Source organism: Argopecten irradians, chromosome 12, assembly GCF_041381155.1.
Source record: "Argopecten irradians isolate NY chromosome 12, Ai_NY, whole genome shotgun sequence".
Classification (NCBI taxonomy): Eukaryota; Metazoa; Mollusca; class Bivalvia; order Pectinida; family Pectinidae; genus Argopecten; species Argopecten irradians.
Genome location: NC_091145.1, coordinates 28308873 through 28335155, shown reverse-complemented (window position 1 = coordinate 28335155; position 26283 = coordinate 28308873). Strand labels below are relative to the sequence as shown.

The window sequence follows — 26283 nt, the reverse complement described above, 5'->3', positions numbered from 1 at the left end:
GGCCAGCCTAACCGTTTGTACAATTGTACAATTTTACCCCATAAAAATGCTACAAGTAAAATTTTGTTAAATTCGGACGGCGGTATTGTTAACGGATGGACATACGGTGAACGCCGCAGTATCACATAAACTAATCTTGGTCCCTCGGACCTGGTGAGCTAAAAATAAGAATCCCAGAGGGCCTGTATCTGGGGAATGCCAGAGCCAAAATTTATACAAACTCAATGGATGTTTCTGGTCAAATTTGGTTACACTCCACGTGGATCTCTGTAACTAGAAGCGATTTAAAGGATTTATCTCTATTTCCCCTATTGGGCCCCATCCCTCCTGCCGCTAGGAGGTCAATGTCAGAATTTATACAAATTTTATTCCCCTACCCCAAGGATGTTACTGGCCAAATTTGGTTATAATCCATGTAGAGCTTTATGACTAGTAGCGATTTAAAGGAAATGTTGACGGACGGACGACGGACGGACAGACGACGGACGCCGCGCCATGACATAACAATGGATCAACAATAAATGTGGATGTTGTTACTTATTACATTGGTGATGACAACGATGATGTCAACAAGGACTGTTGATAAATGATAACAGCTTTGGAGTATTTTGTGATATAATTTGTGCGAATGAAAGAAATAAGCGATCCCATAAATATCTTGGCGTCCACCGTTGAATGATTTGTCAGTCAGTGGAAAGGAATCTTTTTTACTGGTTCATTTCCCTACTTCCTTTGGGATAATTAATTCACAGGGGAACTTCTTACAAAGTCTGTGTAACACTTCAATTGCAAAATTCATATTGTACTGTATAGTTTCTATCATTTCGCTTAATTCGCGGATCCATGCAGATTTGCAAAATTTATCAAAATCATAGTTTCACGAAAGATCTCCTGTCGTAAGATTGACGCTTTAGAAAGGCTAAAAGATAATTCGCGAATAAAAACCCCCCACGAATAGGTTAACACAATAAATCGCAAAATTTTACATCCGCGAAATTGAACAACTATACAGCAGCATTTTTTTTTATATTTCAAAACGGATATGGAGAACTAAGAACCAAACAGACCCCATTAAATTTAATTTGATTTAATTTAATTCTTCAGTACATTAGAGAAAGTGCCGAAATATAATATCACTGCTTATTAACCATCTTGATTCCTGATAATAACACAATACAAATGGCAGAACTATAGAGAACAGGAGGATTTTACGTTGAAATTTGAGAGATACCTTCAGTAATGTTTGAAAAACGCGATAACAAACTTCAATTGTTGAAATCAAAGATGTCTGGTCCAAGGGCAACCTACATATGGAATTTTAGACAGATCGTACCAAACTTCTATCAATCAACTTGTTTTCGGTCCTATGAACTATGAGAACTATGGACAAATGTGAGCATAGTTTCTACAAATAGAAATAACATTACTGAACACGGACGGACGAAAGGCAATTTGAATATATGCATTCCATCATCTGAAGATGGCTGGATAAAAAGAATGAATGAGTGAATGAAGAATGACACAAGAGATAGTGATGTATGCAAGTTTAATGATTCTATCAGACTGAAGTATACGACAGCAATGCAGTATAATCAATACTACATATATCGAAATCTGCAATGAGGATCGTCAAACGCATAATTTGGTATTATAGTAATGCCTTGTCTGCTAACTATAATCATATTATTAATCACGCTGGACAACACAAATCGTTCTTCGTATTTGCTAATGGAAACTAAAATTGTTTACAAAATTCCCAGCCGTACACTTTTGACTAAAAAGGACTAAATATGATATACATGTATGTATGTTCTAACTGTAAACTTAAGATCAAATAGACAATTGACATTATAGTTTTGACACTGTCCGCGACACACACGTTAACTGTTTAATGGCCTTGTGTCCCTGCGGAATTATTTCACAGTGCAATCATTAACTTGTATACTTGCGAAGACACACGGGTATCAATATCCCCGTGTTCGCGCCGAGTTGACGCCGATTTGATAGCGCTTCACTACTTCAGCTGCTAATGAAAACATGTGTTTTAAACATATCACACAATGAAAAGTACAAATCTCTTTGCCACACTTTGTATCACATATACGTGAACTTCACACTTTTGAAATAACGCAAAAGCACGTTAGCAATGTAGTCGATATATATCTGAATGCATTTAGTCAACGTACAAACGTAAAATGCTGCCTTTATAATCAATATATATATATATGTAGATGTATCAATATGTCATAATAATTACGACGTTATGTACATGGGCATCTTCAATACTCAAGATGTGAAAATTGTTTCATTAACCATGGAGTTTTTGATAGACTACTCCTTATCGTTAAATTTTTTTTTTTTTTTTTTTTTTTTTTGCTTTTTCAGCTTCCTTTCCACAACGGAGAGGTGCGATACCCTGATATAAAAGACGTTAAGCTTAAGATGTCCACGTCATACTTAGCTTAGAATGATTATCTTTAACCCCGCAAATGATATTCAACAGGTGACAATCTAACATGAAAGAGAAGAGGTACATCTACCAAGGAAAATTTGAATGGGATGAATGGGAAACAATTAACTCTTTCGTAGCCGGTCCCGTGCCGTTTAATGTCGCGAAACGAGCTAGGCCAAATTAACACCCGTTATTGGTTTGGTTTATAAGACAGTGTCCTTTAAGGACGGTCGTCCGTGTGTGCAATTCTTTGTGATGTGTGAATGCATGTTTCGGGAGGCTGCGTTGTGTAACCTTGCGATTTGCCCTTTTATTAATGCTATCTCACTGCCGCAGAAGACACTGAACAAGCATACTTGTATATACTAAAAACTGGCAAACTAGTTATTGACCCGAAAAAAAGTAGTCCAATTCAACCAATGAATGAGCATAACCACATTATGACGTGGCTTTGATATACACTATGATGAACAGGTGTGTTATACGATAATGCGTTGTCTGAGCAAGACATTATACATTTGTTTTGGTAGTGTTTGTGACCATAACAATCGTCAAGTGGACACGATAGACTGACAGACGGCATCTCTGCTTGGACGATTAAGATTTTGTTGATAGAAAAAAATGGATATCCATGTAACGTTAACAATGCGTGAGCTGTTTGGTACGCTATGTGTTATGTTAGTTGATACTGTTTTGGGGGTGGAATAATAGAAATTATTGCCACAGGTAATAAAAGACATACATTAGCTTGAACATCACATTATTAGTATATATTATATAACTCAAACACTGCAAAACGGATACCAAATCCAACTATAAAACTGCCTCGACTATGATTCAAAGGTAAAATGTTCAAGTAACAGATTTTAAAGATAATGGAGGGGGGATTTTGATAAATCTCATAAATGAGGTATTATCAATATGCATTGTAAACCATAAAGGAACACAAATGTTAACATATTAAGGTTCATTCTTAATGCAGGTTATAATAAAAAAAAATACGGTAAAGATTAATGTTTTAGTATAGACTTCTAAGTATGACATAAAAACGATCATGCTTTTTACAAATTTTGTTGATATGGACAGCGTTTTACTTTCACCAGGCAATCTATCTATCCATGAAAATATCTTATTAATAATGATATGACAGTTCTAAATTGAAAAGAAACTCCATTATCTTAAGAAAATGATCTTGGATATTCAATAATGTTATTCTTTGATTATGCTTCTTTTATCTGCTCACATAAAAACTATAAATCGGTAATGACCATGAACAGAATTCCTGGAATCGTCATTATTATACTCTGTTTGAATGTGTAAGGAGGACATTCCGCGATTTCTCTACGTGAATAATAAACGTCATGTGTTTGCGAGCGTAACGTCATAATTTTTGGAGAAAACGACGTGAATTGCGCTCACAAAATAATGATGTCATAATGGATAAATTACTCGCAAGGGAACTAACTCTGTAATATGCAAAGACGGCATAATTGTGATTTTCTAATCGTAATAAGCCATACAGTCAAGTTGTCATAAATGCGATCTTCTTGTAATTTTTCATAATTATATTTTGGTTATTTTTCATTGTATTTTGCGGGCAATACAGGGAAATGTTATCATTCACAAATAAAAATATACTGCAATGTTAAACCAACAAAAGCAAACCACATCAAAAACATCTCCCCATAATATATTCCAATCGTACAAACCATCTTTTCATGTGAATAATAGAAAAAAAAATCAAACAAAATAAGATGAATCCATCGATGATAAACGAATAATTAGTACAATCTTTGATATTCCATCCAAATAATGTATAACATGAAATATCGGTTGTGTAGAAAGGTTTGTTGTTTTTATGGTTGATGTGAAACCCAATAATAAAAGCAACGAATTTAGTGTTTATATTTACAACAAATTACAACAATGTTGATATATATATATCATCGTCACTGTTGACTGTTACTCAATCGGCTAACCAAGAATATTTCTATTCACAAAATTATAAGAATGTGCTAAACCACGAAAGAATGTACATACAAATATTTCATGTTACACATTTACAGAAGGAATTACTATCTTAAATAATATTTGATCTATTGATAGTATTCTAGTATTTCTTTGATGACCAAACTTATTTCTTCTGACCAGTATAACCGTAATGAGGGTATGTTTTGGGTATTAGTTTGCACCTTTACACGGTCATCATTGTATCGCTTTATACGTAACATGTCATTGGATTCAAGGATATGATAAATGTGTTAAAGATACTACACTGCCGACGAATGGTAATTTTATCAGTTAAAACCAGAACATTCAAAATAGTATTTTTCTTCAGTAACACAAGTTACATATTATTATTACCGTCATTCAAAAGTCTGAGCTGCTTATTTTAATTCAGAATATTTTTTAAACAACTATTTACATCCCGAAAAAAAACCTTAGTCACTTTTATGGCATATATGGAATGAGAGGTACTGATTACATAGACGAAAATGCAAAATAAATTATTTTTAATGTATTTTTGTGTTAATGATATATTAACACGCTTCAATAGCAATTTTGGTCAAATGATATTGTCTTTAATCTATCGGCGATGGGGCATCATTAAACACATACTAGTAACCAAATGTTTTAGAAAGATGGTAACTTCAAAACCAATATGTAACATAACACCTAGTTATCGACATTTATATCTTAACTTATTCACCCCTATGAAATCATAATGGCCTGTTCGAGTCTTTGCACTAGAAGATTCTAAATAAGTTTTCTGGGGTGAATAAGTTTATTCTCGCATAGCAACCATACTAACATCACAATCACATATACTATATGCTATATTACTTTTCTAAGGCATATACTCCTCCAACACACGCAAACAAATATAACGTACATGAAAATGTGACTGTCTTACTAAGTGGTATTAAAGACGCTCAAGGGAACCTTAATTGTTTTTAAAGGTGTTGTGGTTAGGTTAATTGAAACTGTAGTGTATTACTAAATCCACAATCCACAACTGTAACTCAATGTAAGTTCTGTTTAGCTTTACTTTATAATGTTACTCTACCATTGTAACTTCTTATAAGTTCTTGAGTTTTAATTTTCTTCCTTAAAATTGTACATTATAAAAAGGTCGATACGATGTTCTCATTATAGAGATAACTATTTTTTAATAAGTATTTCCAATAGTTAGTTTTTGGAAAAGCTCAATGTGTTGATTGACAAGGAGATATTTGTCTTGGATTGTTTATCATTACAGATACAATTTCAATACCTTAATGGTAACTCAAAATTGAATGTCCTCATAAGGTACTGAAAATGTTAGCAACAATTTCCCAAATAATTGTACCTGATATAGCATGAAGTCAAATGTAAAATGCATGCGATTTCAAGCCATTTTTACATTGATCTAAGGAAAAACACGACAAGAAAACCACTTGAATTTTACATTTGACAATAAACATAATTAATACATACATTGTTATTCATATCAATAACCAAAAGTTGAGCCAATATTTTTGTTTTCAATCAAATAAAATCTTAGCTCAAATCTTGGCTATCATCAATAATATTGTCATAATATAAAATATAAATATCAAACCACAAATTGAAGGTATCCTGGAAACCCTCAGAAACACTATTTTTGGAACAACTGCGAAACCGTGTCAATACTAGCTTCACATAACAAGCCACTGAATCAAACCGAGACGAATCCTTGTTGGAACTTGAATTAGGCTGTTATAGCCGGTACACAAAGGCTGTAAGGTCAGTCGGCCTTACATTGAAGAAATGTTAAGACCATTAGCAAATGGAACACAAATGCATATAATAATGCAAGTACTTCAAATAAACACAATGTTGATAGATAATATCTTATGAACAAAAATGTAGGAATAATTTTATCTTTTCCCCTGAAAACACTTGAAATGCTGACACTTCTATTCACCTCCAGCTCATCTCTTCTCGGAATTAGCACCACACATGATCATGCGCATTTCTGTTGTGAACTTTACCGAAACCTTTTGATTTCCTCGATTTTCCAATAAACCTTATCCGATTTCCTTCATACCGTTTTTTCACATTTTCAAGTTTCTTCAGAATGAAATATGTATTCCATGATTAATGAAAAATGAATACATTCTAATGATTTTTCTGTTTCCAATTCTTTTTATGTTTAACGTTCATGAAAGTGCTTATTCTTTATATTCATGTATATCGTGATGAATCATTCTAAAGTTGGTTGCCGATGATTCTTATTAAGTTTGAAGTTTCTTATTATTACATATCATTTTATTATGTATATATAAATATTGTTTCAATTTGTTGGGTCTATTCATCACGGGTGATCTTAAACATAAACATACGCAGGAAAGTACGTATATTGTGTCCAAATCACATTTCCAATGAGAAATTTTAACTCAGGTTTCTACTATTCTTGTCTTGATTAGAAAGGATGAAGTACTATCATGTCAAAAGTTTGTTTTTATCGGATTTATGGTTCAGAAAATCGATGATGTTGCATGTTATGATGTTGTTGATGATGAAGAATGGCTTTAATCCAGACGAAGAAAAGATAGATCCTTTAATACACACCACGTTCAGCCACATTTACTTCGGTGAAAAAGTTACGTCACCGCTCTATGTATCCTGCAGCTTAAAACTGCTAAGCATCACACCACACAAGTCGCTGATGTCATGATCTGTCGAGCTCTTGGATTAGCTTCATTCTTGTCTGAGGAAACTTTCTCTGCTTACTAACATGCACTATATTTCCACATGGATCAACGTTCAAACACGCACAGATTTGATATCTTGATGATAAAGTATCTGTCTAAAGATTTTTATCATATTATTTCATATTTTATAGGTTGGTATAAAGAATATGGTCGAAATGATATCTAGGAAATTTACAACTGACAAGAATTATTCTCACAAAATTATAATGTCAGGAAATTAATATCAGCACGTCTGGTAAAGGGAATTTCACCAACTAGTGTTAATGTATATAATAGATTATCATTAAACCCAAGCAGTAGTCACATCAAGTGTCCCCTTTTCTTTTATAGTAAATCATTTTGCTTTGGACCATGAACAAATTCAACAAATTTAAAAACTTTGACTAAATTTCATTACGTTATAATGTATAAATTACATTACAGCGTGATGTATTCTTTTTTTTAATTAAATCTTTTCAGATTTTGGTATGAGTTATTATAAAAGAAAAATAACAATATATGTATGTAAACAAAATCCAAAATAAAAACTGAAGAAAATGGTTTATAAAAAAGTTGAACATTAATTCAGTGCGATTGACTGATGACTGTAAACTGGTATTGCTTTTTTTCTGTGACATCCTTTGTTTCCTGACAATGCATATGCTGTAGATGTAATCTTACACATTTATACTGGATCTGGATACTAAAATAGTTTTTCATCAAGCCACAAAATAAGGTAAGGTTAGAAGATTTTTTTGGTGGCACAAGTATTCAAAAGAAAAGATTCACTATTGTATGGTTAGTATGAGATGATTCAAAAAGGTCTCAAACTGTCAACCAAGAAGACAAGTGGTTCAGCTTATTTTCTTTCACAAAATAATATACAATCTAGTAATTCTTATGAAAGTTCTTACTAAACTTTACGAGATTAGACAGAAATACTTCATTAACAAGATATCTTCTGTGCTGTTTGAACATGATGATCTTGTGAGATACTTGTGAAAACAATGCGAAGAAGACATGATATTAGATCCTTATCTGTGATATCTGTGGTCCAGATTTTGTTGAATCAGCCATCGATCTGGTGACCCTTAGTAACCTTGTTACCATGAGTACAACAAGTTCCAACCTGGTGATGTCTCGGTAACATGTTCAGGTGTCACTACACGAGGCTTGGATGGGTGACTGAAATGTGACACCTTTCTGGTGAGGTGTTTCCATTTCAGAGGGACCAGGATCTTCATGCTGTCTAGCTTCCTTTCTGTTGATAAGAAAGACAAGATATAATTAGGACTTTCAGTAATGGTTGTTCTAGTAAAACATATGCCAAATGTGAGGTTTAGAGAGCACTCTAGTGATGCATGTGACATATTAATGGTTTTAAAGAACATGAAGATTCATTTCGAGTGTCACTTCTGAGAAGACATGTACCAATAATCGATTAGGCACTCCCATAATCGAGCAGTCAATACGAAAATTTACGTTGACGTAGATTGCTATCGTAACGTTTTTACAAATATTCTGATACATACGTTTCAACAAACACTCATGTTTCTTCTGTTCTTGTTTATCACTTTGCTTAATGTTGGCATTAAAGTGTGTCATACTCCTTAGTCAGTGCGTTGTTGGGAATATATGGCTATTCTAATCATTAGGAAAAAGCTATTCCCAGCACTATTTCTTATAGAGATATCAAGCCATATCCTTTCGACGGCCGGCAGGATTCGAACTTGACTCAATTTTGATAGTAGGTTATTACAAATGCCATCTATGAAAGCAATTTGCATCTAGATTTCGGTTTGATGCCATTTTCACGATGATAACAAACAGCACACACTACAAACAAGCAAAAACAGTCACCGGAAGTCCCCTAAAGGTCACCACGCACGGGTCATGGGTCATTTTTTTTTTTGGAAATCAGTGCTATTTTCCACTTCCTCTTCCCTTTCTCTTTATTTTCTCTAACTTTGATATCTCTTCTATCGTTTAAGACCATCTGCATGTCTGTATCTTGATAATTAAGCTCACAACGACAGGTTTCCGGGCACACACTAAAATCCGGATTTCAGACCTCAATTTTTGACTTATTTGGGCATGTTCAAAGGTGATTTGTGACGTCACTAATGCAATGACCGAATCGATATTGACATGCTAAATAGGGATGAACGTCTTCTTTTCCAAAAACTAGTATTTAGTTTTCAACGGTCTCAGTGGGGCTCCAGAAGGGTGCATGAAATGGGGCAAATGAATAATTACGCATAAATACGTTATGGCCGTCCAAAGGATATTGCCATGGTGACAGAGTAACATGTAGACCATAACACATTCATGACCTAACCATCCATATGAACAAATCTCATATATTTCTACTTTCCGGTATGGACATAAGTATTTATTTATTGTATTGCGAGTTTATGACTTCCTCTCATATGAACATATCTCTGAAGTTTAAACTACATATAGAGAGGAAATTTATTGCATAATACTTAGCTACCCTCACATGAAGTTTATACTTACAGATTGAGAAGAGATTTCATTATGTGATTTGATTCCTCAAGACTGGAACTGCTTTGTTCCATTAAAGCATCTATCTCTTTCCTTCCGTCGATCAGAGATTTCATGCTGAAAATGAAACATCACATATTGATCTAAATATGGGGTCAACACAGGGTGTTCAAAAGGTAGGTGACATATATAGATCATACATGTACATCGATGTAATAGGTACTTACAGTCAGAAAACCTTCCATAACATGGATTGTCTTATTCCAGGTGGCGTTTCCACAGCATGCAAACGCTCTGCTGATCCAAAAGGCTTTACATTCCATGAATTATTGATTCACGAACGGCTTTACTTTCATTAGTAAAAAATGCTGGGTCCAAAAGGTCATTCTAAATTACCCCTAAATTCCTCTCAATAAAATGAGTATAACCAACTCAGTCTACTAAGGGATTCAAGTTATGTAGACAATACTGCATATTGGTCCACACAATACACAATAAACACGGTTGTGGTCATGTGAGCTGAACCAGGACATGCACTTATTATCAAAAAGCATGTACATAACAGTTTCTATTTAGAATAACATCAAGTTTACAAATTGCTGTAGGTCAACTTTATTATGTCATGGTAATAGCTATTTTTCATCACAACATACTTGCTGAATCCATTCTTTTAAGTAAAACCGCAAGACAACAAAATCGGCATAGCTTCATTAATAAGTCAACATGACAAGAGAGCAAACCGATCATATTGCTATTCTAAAAATGAATTAAAATCTTTACAAAAAGAAGACAGTCTACCTGAATGAAACTTTCTCCAAGCTGAAGGTGCTGAAGGGAGTACCGGAAGACAAGGTGTCCATGGCAGGCAAGGCCATAGCTGATGATGAAGCATCTGAAGTTGCGTTTTTCAGGCTCCACTGTGTCATTTCTTTGGCTTCATCAGCTATCTTCTTGCATTCCATTTCCATCTACAAAAGTATATAATAACAGGTGAACAACCACCCTTAATATAAAACAATTCACCTTAATCCATTCACCCCAGATATTCCATAATGGACTGATCAAATCTTTCATTTAGAAGAGTCTAAATGTGTCTTCAGGGGTAAATGATTAATGGCAGGACATCCATTAATGGAATATTTATGGTAGAGTATGTAGCATTCCGTAAAGATACAATAATGAGAAATACAAGGTAGTGAAAAGGAATCTAAACAGTTTGAAGATGATAGATACATATTAGGACGAACATATTCCAAGATGGCCAAAATACAGTAAGTGACATGCAGTGAGAAATAAATTGATGGATGCTCAATGATAAATATACAAACGAATGTAAAGTAGGCTAATATATATGGAATGTAAATATGTGCAGATGAATGTAAAGTAGGCTAATATACATGCCATGTAAATGGCATCATGAAAGGCCAAATTTTATAAATACAAATTATTCACAAATACGTATATACTTTGGTTACAAAGTAGACTTTGAATAAATTTGATAATGTTGGAGATATAGTCTTGCAAAGCAACAATATAACAATCCTTTTAATTTTTTAAATAATACAACTGTGGTCTTTATAAATTAATGTAAATGATCTTATTTACATATTATGGAACTTTCCAAGTTATCAGAATAAGTATTTTAATTCACAAATAAAGTTGATTTATTTTTTATGACTAAACTCTGTGATTTCAAATAATAGAGAGATTCTTGTAAGATATCAAACTATGTCATCATGCAATAGGTTGATTCACAATACATGTACTAACCTTGCCTATCCTTTCACTCAGTTTTTTACGACATTCATTAACACTGCGGATGTTCTGATCAACTTTCTTTGTCCTCTGCAAGTTTTTCAGGAGTAAGCTGCAATTCAAACATTCATTTTTTTCATAACAAGTACTTTACCAATACACCATTCAATTTCTGACAACATGTAAAATGAATACAGTAAAATGTGGTTAAAACAAACCTCTGTGAACCAACGAAATTACAAGTACTTTATAAACATAGTTGATTATAATACACATACAATAATATTATAGGAACCTAGAAAAGGAATAAATATTACTACGTTATAACCATGAATTCATGGTATTAAGCAACAAACACAAACAGAAAGAAAGATATCACATAATAGAATATTATGAGAATACTTGCTGAGAAAAAGTTATCACGAAATTCTGGTTTTCAACATTGAAGATGGATGTCTAATGATTATGCTGGGTTCAAATGGGTCTAAAAATAAATAAATGGATAACAGGTGACCAATGGAAACCTACTAACCTGATCTGTTTGGTGGTGACGTCATATGTCTGTATGACATTGATACGACAATGACCATCAAGAATGGACAGAAGTCTTGCTGAATACTCTTGTGATTTCAACCTTTATGGGAGGAAACAATTAAGACAAGTTGTGAAGGAATGATTAAGAAGTTAACAAGTTTAAGAATCACCCTCAAATCTTTTATAATAATCAAAGAAAGCAATTTTCTGTCTTACACATACTGTTATGATTATGCAATGGAAATTGCTTGTATACAACTATAAGGTGTGAGAGAATCACAACCATTTTTCATGGGAGTCTTTTGGGTACATGTATTTACAAATTTACATAACAAGTTAAATCTGAAGTAAGTTCAAGTAACCTTCAAAATTCTTGATTTAAAGATGCTCCATCACCGACAGATCATATATGATATTCATCATTTGAACAATAATTGGTGTTTAATTGTGTATATATATACATAATTAACACAAAAAATAACATAAAATGATTTATTTCGCATTTGGTGCATGCACAATCATTACTTCATTTCATATAAGATATAGTGCCACGGAATTTTTTCAGGATGCAATTAATTATTTTTCATATTTTTAATTTGAAGAAAAATTAGAAGCTCAAACTTTTTAATGGTGGTAATGGTGTAAAGTTAGTAACTTTTGTAACTGAAGAAAAATACTAAAATTGTCTGCTCCTGTTTTTGATAGTGAAAAAATGCCATTTGTTAGCGGTGGAGCATCTTTAATGATGTTTTCTTTTTTTTTTTTGTAAATGATTGTGTTTTCTGCAACTGCCAGTAACTTGTTTTACAGCTATTTATGGTATATCTAATACAATGTCACTACTAGCAGCTTTTGTAATGCCCTATTTCATGTGAAATAACTTCTTGTTTGACAGCTGCTTTTGGTAAAGCTGAGTGAGATATCTTAAATACCTATACAGAACCTATACTTACTTCTGAGTGTCATGTATGAATTCTTCCTCTGTAGCAAGCGTCCTCTGCTTTCGGTGTTTTGTGAACATTGTCCAGATCTCTGTGAGAAGTGTTACCAAGTGACTACTCTTCTGTACACTGCAAATAAACCGTCAAAATGAATATCATGTTACATAATTTGATAGACTGCAGCATTATTAGTAGTATTTTTCACCCTAAAAACCGGTAATGCGACCTATACACCAGTGAGACTTATACGCGGACAAAATCCAAAACCAGCAGACGATTTGAAGAGAAGTAACTACTGGAAAAGACCATCATCGAAACGGAACAAACTGACGACGAAAAGACACGCAATATTCACACACATTCAATTCAATTAATAAAACTGTCTGTTCCTGTGATAAATAGTTGAAATTTGGAAAATATCTCTGTCTCTTAACGAAATCTGGATCAGATAGACAGGACGGGACTGACAATAACACTATGCCATCATTCCATTTTCAAAAGAGTTTGGTTGGTTGATTGATTAGATAACTATCTATTAACAGGGTCATTGAAAGGAGGCCTCCCATGTACGAGTAGAAAGGATAGAATTAATTCACCTTTTGCGATCATGCAATGGGGCCGCAGGTACCCTTTTAATGCCCTACTATGCCATCATTCCATTTTCAAAAGAGTTTGGTTGGTTGATTGATTAGATAACTATCTATTAACAGGGTCATTGAAAGGAGGCCTCCCATGTACAAGTAGAAAGGATAGAATTAATTCACCTTTTGCGATCATGCAATGGGGCAGCAGGTACCCTTTTAATGCCCTAACTGCAGGACAGAACCGGACCTGAGAGTTCAACTATAGCAATTATGAAATCAAAACAAATGTTGACAGAATTCCACTGAAATAGATAGACACCAGGTTTCATTATTAAGGGAAATCACCCATAGATTTTTTAGGAATGTTATCCAACCTTAATGGAGGTGTTTTGATTTGATTTTAGTCTAGGATGAGGTAGATCTCGAAATGGAATACATGTAGACCGAAAACTTTTTTGTCTGCAAAGTTACACCTACAGATTTATTCCTTATTCCTTTTGTTCATATTCATTATATTAATTCAACTAGGCGAAAGAAATGTTTACTGTATATGACTTATCTTCCTGTTTTCATGCCTAACTAAGTTTTTGCGATGAATTTATTTTGCAAGTTAGAGTCATTTGGTTTGACTGTACGCAAGATTGACAGTTTTTCATATTTATTAAATTTTTGATTCCTTCTTTGTCATGATTTACACGAAATAAGTTAAGTTTAAAACATTTTGCTATCAGGTGAATCTGGGGATGGGAGGAAGGAAAAAGATAAATCATCAGGTGTTAAAAAGATTGCTACTAACCAGTGATCATCTTCTGAACATCTGGCATAACTAAACATGGCATCTCTCTCATGTTCAGCCATTTTAGTCACAAGTACTTCCATGTATACCTTGACTTCATTGCAGCGATTTACTGCCTGTAAATATATAATAAAAATACTTTCAATAATTAAGTTTACCAGAATATGCAGAGGAATAGATTTTAAAATCATTTTTGTTTCCGTGTTACAGAAATACAAAGGGTAAAGTGAGGGTTCAAAGTATTTGGCAGAGGAACCTAGGAAATAAAAATTCTATGTTTCATCAGTATCATAATCATATCTAAGCATCACTGACTCAAAGTACACATTATAATAGTATGAATTCAATAGGACAGTTTATACTGAAATCTTAAATTTTCTCCCAATGTTTGATATACAATGTGTTGTACATTCAGTACCTTCTTTAAAACTTCTTTAGGGGATTCGTCATTTAGAACTTGTCTCAGTTTGATTTTGGCTTTTTTGAGCGTGGGACCATGGCTGTGGTTCTGTTCTATAACTTGTATAAGTTCATTCAAGCATGAATAACTGGCGAAGAATGTCTTCTGATGCATTTCATTTTCGTCTAAGTGTTCCGACATATCTGGAACACAGCTGTTGATCCGTTTGATGATTTGAAAAATGAAATCCCTGAGAGAAAAACGATATTGATAAATTAATGGAACTGTTAGCAAATCACAGACACTACATACACTCAAGCAATCTATTAATAACATTTCTAGCCCAAAGGCATATACCATCTTTACCATATATTAGTATTCTCCTGCGACGAAATAAACCTAAGAAAACTGAAATGCAGGAAATAAATTTAAAGATCCTTTTGCCAGACATATATCTATTTTTTGTTGTAAACAATACTCCATCTTCCAGTTAATGCCTGATAAAACCACAAGTAGTGTATTTCACCTAATAAGAGCCTAAGGCAGCAAATAAATGAAAAATGAAGGGGTGCTTATAGCAAGATATTAATCAATTTACAAAAAGAAATCAAATGAAGAAACCTACTCTGTTTTTGTTGTTTCAGTCTGTATTAAGTCAATGTAAGTGAAATTTGAGGCATCAGAAAGGGTGAGGGGCACTGCTTATACAGGGATGTTGGCACTTAATGGGTCAGATATGGTTAAATTACATCTCAACACAAGTTATAGTTTACCTCAGGTGTGTCTCTGCCTGCTCCATCAGTTCCTGTTGTTGGATGATGTTGGATATAGATTTGCTAATGAGGCATGCGATGGCACAGATCTTATGTAGATAGTGTGAGTCCTTATCTACTATCATATGTTCTGGCATGGATGGGAATGATGCTGTAATCAAATCAGTATTTTAAGTGTATCATTAATACATCATTACCTGTCTAAATTGTCAATGTTTCAGGTAAACGGTTAACTCGTAATCAACAGAACAGTGGAATCATAAGATCTTGTCAAACATGTCTATAAAGACCACTCAAGGGACCAAGTAAAAAACCCGGTCGGTCTATATACACAGGTCGAATTGTGTTGAAATTGACCATTTGGGGCTTTGGCAAAGTGTTTTTTTCTCTGTTTTGTTCTGATTTTTATGCAATCAAACATTTATATACATTTTTGACATCATTTGTCCTCTAATAGGAGGGCTTTCATTATACACTCATCACTTACAAATATTTTTTTCATCACACATTCTATAGTGGTCTTATTAAGCAGGCGGTCTTTATAGAGAGGTGACTGATAAGGCAGCATTGATTGTATTTGAGTTCAGTGTACTTTAACATTGGGTTGGGATCAACAGACATGGTCATTGAGGTACACCAGTTGGTGTTAATGTTTAATGCTATCTTATTTTATTTCTAAACCTGCTGGTATGTAGTGTAACAATCTAATATCAAAGTGAATAGTCAACCAAAGAACACCAGTCTAAATGTGTTCATTGGTCTTCCAAAAGTCCTTACATATCAAAACGACAGTAAAGTTCTGCTTATATTGTCCAGTTTTGACCATTAAAAATATGGAAAAACCCTGTGTAAATTTTGCATAGTTCTAAAATAACTCTTTGAAAGCGAGACTCTATGGAAATGTCATCACAGACATAGCCAGTCAGGAGGACGTTTTAGGATTCCTATAATGTAAATTAATTTCTTTGCATGCAGAACAATTTTGACTGGAAATTTGCTATCCTTTGATTGCATAAGATATTAACACCATTTTTACTGACTATAGCCTTCCTTTGTCCGACTATTCAGTTTAATGATAAGGTTATTAAATGAAGTTGAAAAAGGTAAGTTCATCCTATACTTTTTTTTCTGACTTTTATTAAAATTGAAAACTTTATAAAAACAAGAGGCCCATGGGCCTTAACGGTCACCTGAGTTAGAATATATAATGAAACAAATAATGAAATAAATTAAAGACATATAAACACTATATGCTGGGCCTTGAAGTTGGTCAGTGATTTATAAATTTGACTTTTTAGACTATGAAGAGTATTTGCTTCCATCAAGCTGTGAACTTAGAGGTATTTTTTGAAATTTTAATCATTTTGACCCTGTTTGGTCCTGCCCCTCTGGTCCCCCAAGGCGTCATCGAGGACGGATATGGATGTTAAAATGCTATATCTTAGGCTAATAATTCTAATCAAATTTGACTAATTTCCTACGAAAATTGGGCAAATAATGTTCACAAATATGTTAAATGTGTTTTCCCTATATAAACTATAGTAAACTTGACCCCCTCCCCAGGGGGAAACGTGAGACCCCAGGGTCATATAATTCACATTTTTTGTAAAGGACCTTAAGACCTTTCTATTTATGAAAAGTATTTGATTCTACCATTTCCAGAATTTCAGAAGAAGATTTTTGAAGTTTTAGCCTATTTGACCCTTTTTTAGCCCCGCCCCTCTGCCCCCAGGGGGTGGGCCAGGACCAATGTGTATATGATATTAAAATGCTATCTCAGACTAATAATTCTAACCAAGTTTGACTTGTTTCCAATGAAAATTGAGCAAAACATGCTCATAAATGTGTTTTCCCTATATAAACTATAGTAAACTTGACTCCCTCCCCAGGGGGGAAACGTGAGACCCCAGGGTCATATAATTCACAATTTTTGTAAAGGACCTTAAGACCTTTCTATTTATGAAAAGTATTTGATTCTACCATTTCCAGAATTTCAGAAGAAGATTTTTGAAGTTTTAGCCTATTTGACCCCTTTTGACCCCGCCCCTAAGGCCCCTGGGGGTCAGTCATAGAAAATTTGTTAATAGGATTAAATGGCCTTCTCATACTGATAATTCTGACAACATTTGACTCATTTCCTATTACAAATGACCAAATAATGCACAAAAATGTGTTTTCCCAATATAAACTATAGTAAACTTAACCCCCTCCCCAGGGGGAAACTAGAGACCCCAGGGTCATATAATTCACAATTTTTGTAAAGGACCTTAAGACCTTTCTATCTATGAAGAGTATTTGATTCTACCACATCTGTGAGTAGAGAAGAAGATTTTTGAAATTTTACTCAATTTTACCCCTTTTGGCCCCTCCCACAGCCCCCTGGGGGGTGGGGACCATATAATTCACAATTTTGATTGGCCTTATGCCTTGGAAGGTTTGTGCAAAATTTCATTGAAATTGCTTCAGCAGTTTTGGAGAAGAAGTCGAAAATGTAAATTGTTTACGGACATACGACGCACGACGGACGATGACGGACAAAAGGCGATTAGAATAGGTCACTTGAGACTTTTATTAAAATTGAAAACTTTATAAAAACCTGAAAGCAGTCATTCTGACTTCATCAATGATACAAAACATAAATAATGATTTAATTGTAACAGGTATTAATTGCTGCTGCATAATTTTGAACATTTCAAAAGGATATATTTACGTCAATTTACAAAAAAAATAACAAACATGGAATAATATTAACTTTGGAAAAAAAATTTCACATCAATCTCAAACAATTATTACTATTAAATACACTTACGTATTTCGGGGAGAGCTAGCTTCTGCCTGTCAACTCTTTCCCTACTGTAGAGGAATAATTGTCCCGTGAGGATCCTCTTTGGATATTCCTGGATCTCCATGGTTTGCTGGACTATTTCACTCAGTTCTCTGTTATCATACAGGATCAACTGTTCAACAGCAGGAATGTCTGTTTCTCTGGCTAAAACCTCTTGGAAACTGGCATATCTGGATTTTTTGTAATCAAAATGAAATATTTTAAACTGAATTTACATTGAAATAAAATTTGATATATTTTTGGTATAAGTTATCTCCCTTGTACCATCACCTGTTTTGAGCAACATTGCATTGGTACATTTATTTCCAGCCAAAATATTGATATAATATTTGATGAAAATGCAAGCATTAACAATCTTTGCTGACAATAACCCAAAAATAAAGACTTAAGTTAGGACACAGATATGAATTGCATTACAAATATTATCAAGTATACAAATCTTCAGTCTCTATTAGAGACTCTCTAATATGTAACATATATGTAACTATTAAAATAAAGACTCTTGTCCTGGTTACACATTTTCCTTTTATTGTTTTTGTAACCAGAATATCCCTTTCCAATATAGATGAAATAGTCAAATATCAAGATTTCAATTGCCATGGTTACCTGTCGTTTTTTCCAACATAAATCCGGAGGTTACAGCCCGAGTTACATTCAAACATCTTGATGATCTTCATGTTGTTTATATTGTTGACTGCATCGAAGAAAAGAACCGATCGAACGACCATCGTAACGCTAGCTTGCTCTCCATCAGGCCCGCTAGGATTGGCACTATCAGGTTCTTCAAACACCTGTCAACAACAAAAAAATAATAAATATTGTATTGAAGATGGTATTTCAGCAATTTGCAAAGAGAAAGGACAATTTTAATTCAAAGTCTTTCATTTCAGGGCAGCTTCAAATGTGAATTTTTAAAATTTTACCAACTTTCTGTGGCAAAAGTCATGCATGAGTATACATCACAGAGGTCTTATGTTTTTTTGTTTTTTAGTTTTTGTACATGTGTGGTATAAACAGTACACAATAATGACAGTATTCTGTCTGTAATATGAAGATATTGAACTCCCTGAGCGACTAAATTTATGTCTGTAATTATTACTAATACGTATATAATTATATTGAACTTTGAATTCCCGACCAACAATTTGAAGTGTCAGTCAGTGTTCTGTAAACCAGCAAGCTTTCTAAATTCTGAAATATTTATTTCAAAACATATTCGCGAAGACAAATATTGGCAAATTTAAAATTTGAATGAATCCCTATCAATATAAACTAACCAGGCCAACGTGAAGTATATGAGGGTATAAATGACACCCAAAATGTGAACATTATGATGTCACTTATGTTGACATGGTAATGTTAATTGATCACCGTCAAAATGTCTGTTCCAACTTGTGGAGTGTTTTCCTGTTCTAACAATTTTGATGCAGAGACCCCACTATGAGTTGATAATGTTAATATAAGCATTGAACTACCTTCCTCATTGGATGTATGGTTGATATATAGATGCCAGATCTAAATTCAAAACACTCATCTAGTTTAATATAGATTTATTAATTACCTATGTAATACTTATATGAATACCTTAGACACTTAAAGGCCCACTACCTTTCCGGAGCAAAATAATAAAGGTTTCTTAAAAAACATTAATAACAAAAGAAAATATATATCGATGGCTTAAGATGAGGTTACAACACCAAACATATGCAAAAATTCCTGTCTAATATACGATAACAGTGGAGATTCATTTCGCTGTTTTGCCGTCTGGCGCAGTGATAGTCAACTACCGTGCGGCATTTAGGACGACAGCGGGAAACATGAAACGACCCGCGTTATGAAAATTAACATTTTATTTATTCTAATTAAACAGTTCTGAAGGTGATGATAAGTGTGCTATAGTAAACGTATAGTTAATAACTTCCGCGACTCTACAAAATTATTGATCTCGTTTTACATTCCTATTTTAAAAATTAAAAGCCGTTTCAGAAAGGTAGTGGCCCTTTAATTTTCAATAGATTTTTATGTATTCTCAGTAGTTCCCTCTCTCCCTCATCACTCAACTGTCCAACTGTGGTATTAGCAATTACAACTTTCATTTTACATCAGGCATAATTTTGTACCTAAGAAAAAAAAACTGAAATGAGTTGGAGGACAATAAATAAACCCTCTGATAAATAATACATTATGGAATAATTCAAAGCAATTTATGACTTTTATATTTTATATTCCAATAATGAAAGCTGATTTCAGAACAGCATTGTAAATGAAAAATCTAAAAATATGTCCTACACCTATATCATAATGACCATCTGCACAGCAACACCTGTATATTTTATATTCCAATAATGAAAGCTGATTTCAGAACAGCATTGTAAATGAAAAATCTAAAAATATGTCCTACACCTATATTATAATGACCATCTGCACAGCAACACCTGTATAAATATATAATATTGTTATCAACACCTTTATGCTGAAGTATTAAAAAATTCATCTGTCTAGACTTTGTATTCTTTAAGTATCCTTTCATTATCAGCACCTGCATGGTACATCTGCCCTTACACGTGACGTCTTAGATACTGAATTCCATAAATAGTCTAGGGTTTTTCCCTAAACTTTAATTCTATATATAGTCCTTGGGTTTTCCCTAAAGCTGGCATGTTGCCAAGGAAACAGATATTGTCTATGAGAACCAAATGGAAATTCTCTAGCACAAACAGGGTATGTATATGCTCAACAACCAACTAAATAAAAAAAGACCTTCGAAATGGCCCCTGTGTATACAAGATTGAGCCCAGGATAGAATTTTAACCCGGCCGCTGATTGGCTGGCTAATTATGAATTTCAAAAGTAAAAATGTTTTCTGACAGTGTAATTATTCCTAGATAACCATAATATCAATTTGGAAATTCATATTGAGATTTAGGTTTTAAAATATCATGTTTTTGAAGAACTGTGTGTAGGTAAAAACAAATACAAACATATAATCTTTCAAGATATTTTAGATGCAAGATATATGCCTTTGATTTCAATAACTGTACATCCTTGGTAAATGGAGTTTGAGCAGAAGGTACCCAAACTACCGACAGGTATCATAGAGTTATATGCTACGACATGTAACAAGGTCACATGCTCTTCACCTCTGGGTAGAAAGTTCAAAACCCAATAGGTGGCATGCCACTTACAGATGTAGATTAAAGAACTCTGGCTTTCCTCATGATTCAGTACCAAAATCTTGATTATTTTACAATATTTAACACCTGTAAATGGGACATTAGAATTTTAATTTACTGCATGTAAAAACACTTTAACGTAGGTATGAGAATTGGATCTCTACCAAGAGAGCATGAACGGAACCTGGCCAAGATAGAGTGTGAGTCCAGGTCTCCAAATGTCGACGTTACCAGTGAATCTAGTCCATGGATACAAAGGTAAGTCGCAAAGTTTTAGAATAATATGTGTCACTGTGACTATGCATGCAGTTTATTTAGAATTGGCCAGTATGTTAATGGTACATATAACGTAGATTCAGGTAATTAGCACGGCTGTAAACGTGTGACATGTGCGTTTAACATCAGATGGGTACGATGACATGGGTGCGCGGTGCATGGTCTCCTCAGTTGTCAGAATTTAGTTCACAGAACTGTATGCATGTTCCAGTTTAGGTGAACCAGGAATTAGCGGTCAAATCAAGAAATTGGGGGGTCAGTCATCTCTGCCATATTGGAGTGCCGAGAGCCATAAAGGTATAAAACATAAGTTACAGCTTATACATTTGAAATTGGTAACATTAAGGGGAGACAATTACATTGTATTACATAATGTCTAGTTTGGGGTGTGGTATTTAGACCTGCCAGGTATCATTGGTGGGAGGGGGGGGGGGGGTGTGGTGGTGGGGGGTGGCGGGGGGAGTCATCTCAGGTAAGCTAATTTAACTAATTGTACTGATTAATTGTAATATTAGGGCTAATTAGTTTATTAAAAGTATGCATTTTATGTTATAATGATGTAAAATACCATTTTGTGAATATTTTTTTCCTTTAATGAAACATATTAATGGTGTTTCAGGGTCATTCAAGATTTCCGGAAATATGTGTTGGTTGCACAGATTCCAGTCATGGACAAAGACATGCATCTTTTGTGCTCATTACAGGTTTGATCTTTGTTTAATTTGTTTATTTTAAACAGAAAGGCTCTGGAACCATGTTCCTGGTAAATTTGAATATGTAAAAGGTTTGGTATATCTGGTTTTCTTCCAAAATCTTGACATTTTCTATATTATAGGGGTACCTGATTATGTAATGGATTATCTCCCCTTGGCTGGCGACTTTTCCTATTTTTTCATTATATTCAGAAAGTTTAATGATGTAACTAATAATTAACTTAAACAACATTAATACTATTTCAATATTTAATACATAATTTGCAATTAATCAACACAGTGTGTAAGTTCAACATTTCATGTTTTCAGAATTACTCTGCGGGTGACTGTCCGAAGGTGAAGCCCTGTCCTGGACAAACCACTTGACCGATTAAATTCATATTACAGATTTGACACACAGCCGAAATACACTTTACATCATAGGTGAGTATTAGAATTTTAATTTCTGCTATAGGGATCAACCAACTAAATAAAAAAAGACCTTCGAAATGGCCCCTGTGTATACAAGATTGAGCCCAGGATAGAATTTTAACCCGGCCGCTGATTGGCTGGCTAATTATGAATTTCAAAAGTAAAAATGTTTTCTGACAGGTAATTATTCCTAGATAACCATAATATCAATTTGGAAATTCATATTGAGATTTAGGTTCAAAATATCAATTTTGATAATGAATAGGTAAAAACATTAGAATTTCCGGATATTTTAGTGCAAAATGCGCCTGATTTCAATAAAGCTACCCTGGTTGGAGTTTGAGCAGAAGGACCCAAACTTTTTTTTTCTATCTAGTGTTATATGAGAACCTAGACTTTAATTATAGAACACAATACCTAACTAATATTTCTTTGTTTTAATAATACAGTACAAAACTTTAACAAAGTTTAACACTGTGGTCTATGTAAAATCATTTAGTTGGTTGCTCTCTATATGCTCAATTACTGTCAATTTCTTAATTGGAACCTGATTTTAAATTTACTTACGGTGATAAGACACAGGTTTTTGGAAGCTGCTTGGAGTATTCAATTGGACCCTCTGCTGTGCGCTGGATACCTGATATGACACCTGATTCCTTCTCTTTTGTGATACGATGCCTTTATGAAATTAAAAAAAAAAGATCATCTACTTGTATGTGAAGAATAAATAAGCAACATGTTAACAAATACTAGTCAACAGATCACAGAATGAATATCTATTTTGCTATAAGTTTTAAAATTCATGTTTAATTCGACAGAAGATCACTGTGTGTAAGATGTAAAACAAATACAAACATATAATCTTTCAAAGATTTTCTGATTCAAGATATATGTCTTTATTTGGGAAACTGTACATCTGTATTGCAGAATGTATTAAGTCTACCGACAGGTATCATCAAATGATTAAGGTGCTACGACATGTAACAAGTCACATGCTCTTCACCTCTGGGTTGAAAGTTCAAAACCCATATGTGGCAGCTGCCACTTACAGATCAAAGATCAGTAGATTTTCACCAAGAACTCTGGCTTTCCTCATGATCACTGTTCCAAATCTGATATTTACTTATATGACTTTGGCTGTAAATGGGACGTAAAGCCAAATAAACACTTTAACGTACATGGTATGAGAGTTGGATCTTCCACCATGAGGCATGAAAGGAAGTCGACCTGTTGCCACATGATAGAGTGTGACGCCCAGACTCCAAATGTCGACGTTACCAGTGAAGGTTTGACCATGATCTTTAAACTGTCTTCTTAACACTGCCTGATTGTACATGTCAGGGTCCTGTGGAAAACACATGGAGTATAAGAATGGGACTATTTCACTTACCACGTGATACCCGATAATGTTCGTACGGGACTAGTATTTCCAGTGGTGATGGAACATATTAAACTCTTTGTAATCTTCTTGCTGAAATGACGTAAGTGCCGTATATCATAATTTGATGTCATTCCATCAACAATAGAAACAATAGTCCGCACAAACGTTATCAGGTATCACATGGTACATAAATTAGTCCCATTACACGGATATTCAGTTCTAAGTCGATATTTGAAATTTTCTTTTTCAGAAATGACTATGCATGTATAGTGGACTCTTGATAATTGGAACGCTTCTAGTCCAGAAAACTCTCAGTTGGGATGGAAATGTTGGTGAACAAATAACTGTAATGTAATACATGTATTACGAACATAGAATTTGATTGTCCGAAAAATTTGTAATCCTAACAGTTAAGACTGATTATGAAGGTGTCCGGATTATCGAGGGTTTATTATATATAACAATTATAATTCTTTCCTAAATACAACTCAAACGCAAGTCGGGCTAAGGAAAGATGTTTATTGGAGATTTTACTGTATTTTTGCTGCCTGCATTGCGTTGCAGAAAAAAAATCCCTGAGTCATGCTGCACCAGTCTGCTCGATGAATGTACAACCATTATGCATACTTTGACATTCATTGGCCCATCGGATACATAAAATAACCAATGGTACAAGTGTACTGCATACTGATAATTAAAACAAGTTCCTGTCTGACACAAAAAATCTATAGCACCCAGAATTATATCTCTGAATCATTCATACAGGAATGTCATAATTCTGAAAAAATGTATACCGGTAGTTAGGATCAAAATTGAACAAACAAGGAACGTTTTGGTAACTATGGACAACATCCGGCTTCCTTGGAATGGAAATTTCAATCAAAGATACCAACATAGAACAGGCTTTCTAGGGATACCATATCAAAACATAATGATATATTTCAAACACTAGGTATCTATAGCACATTGAGCGCTAATAGTTTGTAAATTTAGTTCCTGGCCATAATGTGGATATTTTGTATGGTATAAGATCATGAAACAGTCTGGAGTCCCAAACAAATCTAGATTTAGAGTTAGACAATCAAAAATGATGTTACAAAATGTTACATCATATTTGATTGGCTAAGTCTATCAAATTGTTTCATGACCATGTACATTATGTACAAAACATACAGTTAACATGGATATAAGATAGGGTTTTTTAACATCATGATCAGGACAAATTATTGGTACATTGTATTTACATGTACATGTACTAAGCATTTAATGAGATATGCTTACAAAAGAACAACATTTTACTATTTTCATGGAGTACATTACGCACCAACTACCTAGTACTTTCTTCAAGTGTATAAGTAGGGGAGAAGGAGCTTAGCTTGGAATGTAATATAAGCTTAATCAAGACTTACAATTTAGCTTGGAATGTAATATCAAGACTTGCAGTTTTGTTACTGTAATAATACTATAAATAATATTCTGCATTATTATTATCAATGCTATTTTGCTATTACCACCGTACCTGTCTGACTGACAACTATTACAACAATGACAAACAGTTCAAAAATTTAAGATGGCGACCTCATTTAATAGATAAATGTTATCAAACGGATTGTCTACAAATATGATCCCCCCCACACTCTTTTGACCTTGACCAAGTGTGACCTTGGCGGTGGTTTCTTAGGTGATATATGGTGAGTGTCAAGAGTTAATGTTTAGATAAATATAGTTCATGTCAGTGACACTGATAAACCAGTTTGACCTTGTGCCTAATGCATGTATGGTACCATCCAACTGCATGTCTAGACATTACAGCACCACTTCACTGCTGTGTAATATCTTAATCACATGTGGCTGACACTGGTAATGCTGGTACCAGGTTGGGACTGATAGCTAATGTAGGTGGACTGCACCAGTAGACACTATAAAACTATAGGAAGTGTTCTCCCTTAAGGATTTTTTTCCTGTTGGTCCTAAGGACCGACTGACCCTAAAAGTTACTGGTCCTGACTGAAAATTACTGGTCCTAAGA

General features: G+C 34.0%; 1 pseudogene; it reads right to left on the bottom strand.

Moving 5' to 3' along the window:
- Positions 1-1529: 1529 nt before the first annotated feature.
- LOC138336790 (serine/threonine-protein kinase TBK1-like) overlaps positions 1530-26283 on the bottom strand; it is a 41551-nt pseudogene continuing 16797 nt past the window's right edge.